This window comes from Lepidothrix coronata, unplaced genomic scaffold (genome assembly GCF_001604755.1).
Source record: "Lepidothrix coronata isolate B3197 unplaced genomic scaffold, Lepidothrix_coronata-1.0 Scaffold41, whole genome shotgun sequence".
NCBI lineage: Eukaryota > Metazoa > Chordata > Aves > Passeriformes > Pipridae > Lepidothrix > Lepidothrix coronata.
This window is the reverse complement of record NW_016690221.1, coordinates 2,192,845-2,200,719: the sequence shown is the minus strand read 5'-3', so window position 1 is coordinate 2,200,719 and position 7,875 is coordinate 2,192,845. Positions and strand designations below refer to the sequence as shown.

At 46.8% G+C, this 7,875-nt stretch overlaps 1 long non-coding RNA gene across 1 annotated transcript; it reads left to right on the top strand.

Moving 5' to 3' along the window:
• The first annotated feature begins 246 nt into the window (after nucleotides 1-246).
• On the top strand, nucleotides 247-2,508 carry LOC108496542. Its single transcript, XR_001874504.1, has 3 exons — nucleotides 247-407; nucleotides 1,647-1,819; nucleotides 2,364-2,508. It is a non-coding gene; the product is annotated as an uncharacterized LOC108496542 (long non-coding RNA).
• The last annotated feature ends 5,367 nt before the right edge of the window (nucleotides 2,509-7,875 follow it).

The following is a 7,875-nucleotide window of genomic DNA, read 5'->3' as shown; positions in this document are numbered from 1 at the left end:
TATATTTATCTGACATATTTGCTGCTGCCAAGTAGAGACTGTTAACTGTTTGGTGGAGCCCACACCAGGATAAACCTGCCAGGGCAGGAAGCAATTAACATCTGGTTACTTACAGCTACTCTTCCCAAACTCCTCTTAGGCTAGCAACATCAACATCAACAAAGGTCTCAGCTTGTGCTCTTCCATGTCCCGTCACTGCCACCATCACTCTTGGATACCCAAGTTAACAGTTACTATTTTTCAGAGACAGAGTCTAATCCAAAGCCTAATAGAAGATGAGAAGTCGTCTTCAGTGGTCGCCACTTAGCTTTGGATCAGTTCCATGGGCACGCAGAGGACACACAGAGGATTAGCACACCTGGGGACAGCAACAAACAACCTGGGGACAGCCTTTGCTGCAAGGGCAGGTATGGAGCTGCTGGAAAGCCCAGCGTGGCCAGTGCTGTTGTTTCCCAACGCAAGGTACCCCATTGTCTCCCTGCCCACTTCCTCTGTGCTGCAGCCCTATCTTCCACCATCCCTGCCATGTCTCTCTCAGGCAGGCCAGCAGAGCCAGTCAGGGACACTGCACATGTTTGCCTTTATTTTAAGTTTACCAACCATTTCCCTCGCCCCTTTTTTTTTTTTTTGTTATTAAATTTTTTCAAAATGGAAAAAAAAAATCCCTCCCCCTTCCCTGTCCCTCCCTGCCATGTTCCCAAGGTGCCAACTAATCTCCGATGCCCAGCTTGTACACAGCCACCTCTAATTGCTCCTGCATTTTCATCTGGTGTAAGTTCAGCCATCACTACAGCTGCCCCTCCTCCCTCCGGGAATTCACACCTTCATTATCACTCTTTACTGCAGAGCCGTCCGCAGGCTCCCGGCTCCGAACAGCAGCTCCGATAAAAAATAGAGCAGCTTTTCAGTGGTTTCAATTTTAATTACCAGCATCAAGGCAGCTCGCATTCTCACCAGGCTGTTTCGCACTAATTAAAGTGAGGAGGAGTTTATGGAAGGGACACCAACTCCACTTCACTCCCTCATCTATTATTTACAGACAGTAATACAAATAATTTCCAATTTAAACAGTCTGAGCTGGCCAGCAAAGAGGAGGGAGAGGTGGGGAGAACACTAAGCAAGGAGAAACTCAAATAAAGAGCGGAAACTAGGAGAAGGGGATGGAAAATCGACTCCCAGTGCCCTCTAGTGGGATGATTTCCTGAGGGGTGGCGAGGTTGGAGGTGTGAAGATGCCCGGGAGGCTCAGTGAGGTGTCAGACATTGGTTTCTCCTTGTTTGGCCTCACCAGTGACCTTCAAGATGTGACCAAGCAGCAGCAAAAGATCATTTTGGACAAGGGTCCAGTTTGCTCTGCAGCAGTGCAGCAGGTTTGGTCCCATGCTCTTCATCACCAGTAGTGCTTCATCATTCCCATGGGCATGGCAAGGTGCTGTTGGAAACAGGCTCTGAAAATCCAGCCTGGGCTGGCAGATACCCCACTGTTGGGTGTCCAGTGCAACCTGAAAGCACTGGTTCTGATGGGGTGGGAACCTGGGATAAAGTTGAGCTGCAGATCATGAAGGGGGTTTTCTGGGTGTCGTGGGAAAATCCCCTTATCTAGAAGATGGGCTATCCACATGGATGACCAACTCCGTCTGTCAACAGATAGGGTTTCCAAAGACCAGGATTGTTTTCCTGCCTGGTCCCTCTCTCTCTGGATGGGAAATGTTCTCCACCCCTCAGACTGGCTCCAATCAATCTCTCTCAGTGCAGCATGTGTCAAGCCTGGAAGTTTTATGGATTTGGAGGAGAAACCCTGAGGATGGGCCAGCACAGGGGTAGGTGGTTCCATACCCATGGAAACAATGCCTATAAACAGAAAATGTAGAAGACCCTGCTGCACAATAAATTTCACCATGTCAAGGAATGAAAACACAATAGTACCTCAGCCACGTTGCTTTGTTTGTTCTCATCGGCAGGGATGAGGTGATCAATACTGGGGAACTTTTGTTGTAGCTCTGATCTTTACAGGGCCCTGAAAACATGTCATCTGTGGGTCACATTCAGATTTCATTTAAACCAGTGATCAGTGATGATCAGGAATAACTCCAATAATACCAGGGTTACCCTGTATTTACACCAGGCTAAGGTAGATAAGCCTAAAGATCAGTGACTGAAGGAGAAGAAGTTTCAACATAAATGATGTTACTACAGAAAAGTAGCTTGATTGAAGCACAGGTGTTGAATGTTAATTGCTGTAGGCTTGATCCAGCATCTGTGTAAGTAAAAAACAATATCCCATTTACTGCAGCATCTCAGGATTAGATCAACGTCAGGTAAAAACTCAGAGACTAAATCATCTTTCTCTTGTTCCACTTCTAGAGTGTGTGAAGTGCCTGGGACTTCAGTGGAGGCATCCAGATTTATGCAAAAGAGAATCAGGCCATGCCTTCTGCTTTTTGAGTGCTTCCAGGGCATAATGATGGCATTTAGAGCAATTTTACCTTGAGGTCATCAATTCAGACCCAGGCCAGGTTGGGTGCCAGAAAAAGTTATTGCCAAGGGCCAGTTTCTGAAACAAGTGGGCTTCTAGAATATGATAAAATTTTCCACTGGCACAAGAACAGCAGATATTTCATACATCCTCTTAACAAAAATAAATTAGAGATTACAGCTGAGGGTACATTACTGTCTCCTCTTTGGTAAAGACAAGACCTGGGGCTGATGCTTGACTTTTGTTAGAAATGAGTGGAGCTCAGCCCTGGTGAAGTCTCCCTCTCCTTCAAAGCCAAAGCCTGTGCTGAATCCAAGAAGCCTTCACCTTCCAGAGCTGTTCACCCTCCTCAGGACTATATCCATTAAAGATTTAGGATAATTTACATGGCTTTTCACCATGAGCATACAGCGAGCACACTGATAGCTTTGTGTTGGACACCGACTCCAGCCATCATCACTTCCTTGCTAATGCTGCCCCATCCACTCCTGAACTGGCACAAAAGCCCCCAGGATGGACCAGAACTGGACCTTACAACCTGCCCCCATGATATACAGCTGTGCTAGACCCCAGTCCCTTGAGCACCTCAGAGCATTTTAGACCAGGTGGCAAAAAGAAGCAGCCAAGATGCTCAGTCATGTGGGTGGGTCATTAATGGAACAGCCGCAGGACTGAGACCCCATTGCAGTCTCCATGCAAGGCTGAGGGGCTTTTGTCCTAGCAGGGGTTGGGTTGGTGGGTGTTCCTGGGCCTGCAGGGTCAGTCTCCAGGTACTTTTTGCTTCACATCTGACTGTGCCTGTCTAAAGAGAGGGGAACGGGCTTGCTCACGTGCCATTGACTGGTCAGACCGTGGGCAGTGCTCACTCCACACATGCTGGCAGAGCCCAGCTCAGCTCTGGCACCTGCCAAATGCAGCTGGAAGCACAAATCATTTCATAACTGCTGGTGTTTGTGTGGCTGCGCCTGGGTACTCCTGTGGCCAGGCCTGTACATCTCTGTTACGGGCAACTATTTACACTAAAAAAAAAAAAAAGAATACAATGTCACATTTGCTCTCATCTGGATTCATGAGATGGACTTTGTTACATTCTCTGTGGCGAAAACCGGTCATTCGTGTCTGCAAATAAACACAGCCATTTTGGCCTTAATCAGTTCATCTCCAACAGCATCAGTTAATTGTACTTTGAAATCCCTTTTTCTGTCCTAAAATGTGCTTTCTGATCATCCTCTCAGTGCAAATATGGTAAATAACTAACCAATGCGAACAGCCACAAAGCCATAAACATTTTACAGATGTTCAGCCAACATCCATGAATGCAGACAAAAATTCTTCCTCTGTTTCCAAACTCCAGCCCTCTGCAATGAGCCTGGCCCGACTTGGAGGGTAATATGCACTTGGGTGCACCATAAATGTGCCTGGTTAGTAAGAAAGGGCTTTTCACCACAGATCACAGGGAGCCCCTTCGTGGAGCTGAAATGCCTTTGCACCAGGTCTCTTGCTCCCAGCCAGAAAGTATCTCTCTCTCTGATGAGAAAAGGGGTTTTTCTAATTTATTGCTTTTATGGGATTGTTCCTCCACAGAGGCACAAATAGCAGCATATCAATAAAGCCAGTCGTTTGAAGTTGGATATTTCCACCTCTGTCACAGCAAAATAATTAAAAAAGGATTCACAAGATCATAAATTGCATGTCACCAAGGACACAGCCTCCTTAACCCTTTAAAAGCCAGGCTGTGCCCAGCCATGGCCCACGTTACTCAAGGCAGGAAGGCACATTTGTTATTTTCAGCATCTCAATCACAAGGCCTTTCTTGTCTGGAAAGAGATACACTAAGAACCTGAACCTGTCTACACAGGGAATGAACTGGCTGGCTGGTGGGATTGTAGCCCAGCTCTGGTATGCAAATACACATATAGATTTGATTTTCAGCCAGGCAAATGAGAAGCCATGCTGCAGACCTGCAAGAACCCAGCATTTAGTCACATTGAAGTTAAAACACGTTACAAGCACATCAGGCATTGGGGATAACATTTTCAAATATATTTGAAGAGTGGCAGCATGGAGAGGGCCTAAAAACATTTGTTCCCAGTTAAAAGCTCCTCTGGCTCCAGCTAGGTAATAGAAAAGGATGGAGCCCATCTGGGTCAGAAATTCCTATTGTCCTGCTGATCCTTCCCCAGCACAGACACAGCCAGAACATATCCCGAATAATTGGAAAAAAATATGTTAATGCAAGAAAAGGAATGAATGTTATTTTCTAGGCAGGTTGCAACTGAGCTCCCGATACAACAGTCAGCTTGTGCTCCAGCCTAATTTGATTACAGTTGAGGTTAACAACCATTGTTGAATTCTGCAGGTCACATCCTGCCCTCTTGTAAATCCAGAGAACTCCTGCAAAAAGGCTGGGGGTGTAAATCTGCAGCTCTGAGTCGTGATGCACGTGGGAGCTGGACTCCCCAGAGTGGCAGGGCTCAGTAGAGGGGCACGAGGGTGAGTAGTGTGTGCTGGGCTGTGGGCAGAGGAATGAACCAGGGTGGCAAGTGCTTGTTTCTGGGGGAAAGCACAACCCCCAGACAGGTGGAGGGGGGTTGCTGCTTTGGTGTTGCTTTCAAAAAGACTACTCTTAGAAGCAAGCGGGGTCTGTGGCATTAGGAAAAGTCCCACTGGAGGTGGATTAGTGGGAAGAACGGAGCTGAGTTGGGCGTGGTTTATCACAGGGCAGTGTAGTTATATTACACTTATCCTATGGCTACATCCACTATAACCAGCATGTGAGGGAGGCATATGTGTCTGCCTCCTTATGCCCTCCTGATCCAAGCACAGGGTTACTTGCCCTATTACAGGCTCAGAAAGTCAGAGGAGCTCAAAGTCTTTATGCCAAAATATCTTCAGTTTAGTAATGATCTTCAATGAACACAATAAAATTAAAACCTTAAGCCAGGGCATCAGAAGGAGGAAAACAGATGTAGAGTAACAACACAGCTGGTGGGTGCTTGGTTTTAACTAATACCCTTTCCCAAGCTCACCCTTTGCATGGTTGTAAAATCAGGAGCCCTTGGGAGCCCTGCCCTGCCTTCTGGTCCTCTCTTGACATGACACCAAATTAGGACCCTTCAGTGGCAGAGCCACAAACCATGCAGACAGGACTAAATGGCCCCTGGGTGCAGGATTACCAGGGCTTTGCTGGAGGATGGGGCAGCACAGGGAATTGCAGCTCCCTTTCCATCACAGACGGGCAGAAAGGGCCTGAGGAAGAGGCAAGTGCATGTGGGGAAGGTCAGCAGCTGAGCCCCATCTGGAGATCCATGGGGATGTGCCAGTGAGGAGTGGGTAAAGCAGAGGCTGAACTGCAGTGCCCAAAGCAGGACCAGTAAATGGATGCATATCAGGGAGGGAGAAGGTGCCTGGCATGTGGATCTGTGTTAAATAGAAGGAAGAGAGGAGACAGAAAAAATGGCTTCTCTTCAGACTGACACCAAATGTCTGCAGGAACAGCTGTTTTTGCTGACCCTCTCTGATGCCACCATGGGAGAGTGCTTTGTGAAACCCTGTGGGTTTACTCAGGCATTAGGGGTCCTACAGAGACACCATGCCCAGTTCCCTCTCCTGTCCTCATGGCCTCCAGTCTCCCATGGGTTGTGAACTGAGGTCTGTAGCAGGCCACAAAAAAAAAGCAATATCTTTTATGATCGAAAGCAAGACACAAAGAGATCTATACTTCCACTAGAAACCTTCATTCAGAAATCCACAGTCTGGAATAAGTTAAAGTCACAGTTTTATTCCTAAATGGTAGGAATAAATTGCTGCCCTTCTAGGCAATTTTTTCTATTATCTATCCAAAATAAAGCATATAGATAAATAATGAGATCTTACAGTACCTATCAGACTAGCTATAATAAGCATTTGAGCGGGATGAAATACTGTCTTATTAGGAGAGCTGAAGGTGTGAAGTTTGCCACCAGCTCCAAAGTGTAGAGATGCTCATATGACAACTGTCTCTTAATATTCATTAGCAAACTGACAGCTAATGTAACAGAGACCTTCACATTATCACCAACCCATCAATGGTGCTCGTGTGGCTCCCATCACAGTAACAAATGGGTACCTCTGGCACCCCTGCAAGAGCAGGATGATTGGAGAACCCAAATAATCCGTACCTCAGCCTCTGAGCAAGTCGTGAGGAGGTCTAAAGGAGGGGGAAATGCTTCTTTTCTGTGCTGGGGGAAGAGTCTTGATGGCATCGATTGGTCTGAGTGTTTGTTGGCCTTCAAGCTGGATCTCAATCCCATGGTTGTCCCAGGGGAGGGTTAACTGTGCTCGTGCTGCAACACCAACAGCCCGAATGCCTTGGGACAGAGGCATCTGAGAAAACCTGCAGGGAAATAAATGAAGATTGAAAGAATGTGTCTCTCCACCAGCTTTGTCCTATTTGATCCTATTTGATCTTGGGATGAGCTGGGGGTGAGGATGTTTTGCTTTGGTCATGAGATGCCCACTGGTCTCTGCCTCAGGGCACATGGAAACCCCGAAGAAGCCAAGTCAGAAGTGGAGCCCTGGCATCTACCCTGTGCACCAGTGATGGAGCCAGAGGGTTGGAACCTTGGCTGTGATTTCCAGAGCTGTGGGCTCCCCGGGTGGGATTTCTCTGGGCTGGCAGGGACCCTGCTGGGGTCCACAGTGATGTCTGCAGCAAACCAGAAAGGTCAGGAGATGGGAAGTGGGATTCAGACAGGGCCAAGCCCTCCAAGCACACCAGAAGTGCACGTGACAGTCTCCCTTTTAATTTAAGAACTAGCAAATCCTGTTGTACTGCAGTAAACATAAACCAGCCTCCTTAAAAAAAAACTCCAACCTCCCCCTGACTCACAGAGCACATCCTTTCCCTAACTCCATCCCTGGGACCCAAGAGAAGTAGCACCAGGTCTCCAAGGGAGCCCAGATCAGAGCTCCCCTCATCTTGCCTTGTCCCAGAAGAAGACAATGAAACTTCATTTTCTCTCTCCAACCCTTTGAACTATGCTCCTGAGTAGAGACAAAGGAAAAGAAAAGGGAGGAATTAATTCCAGGCAGTTGAGGGTGTTCCCTCCTCTAGCTCAGTTTGGAGTAGGTACACATAATAACAACATTTTAATAATAATTTAATTTATAATATGCCCCCCTGCCAAGGCACTCAAGGCACTACACAAACAATTAAAATATGATTATAATAAATAAACAGCAATAATTAAAACATCATAAACCAGACAATATTAGAGCCAAACCAAATGCTAAAAAGCAAAACAAAGCAGCATCTTTGGAGGAAGGAGATCCTTGCACAATTCATCTTCCAAATCTCCTGTTGATGTTAGATTGAAATCCTCCTGTGAAGCTGTTTCTGCATCTGCAAAGATTTTAGCA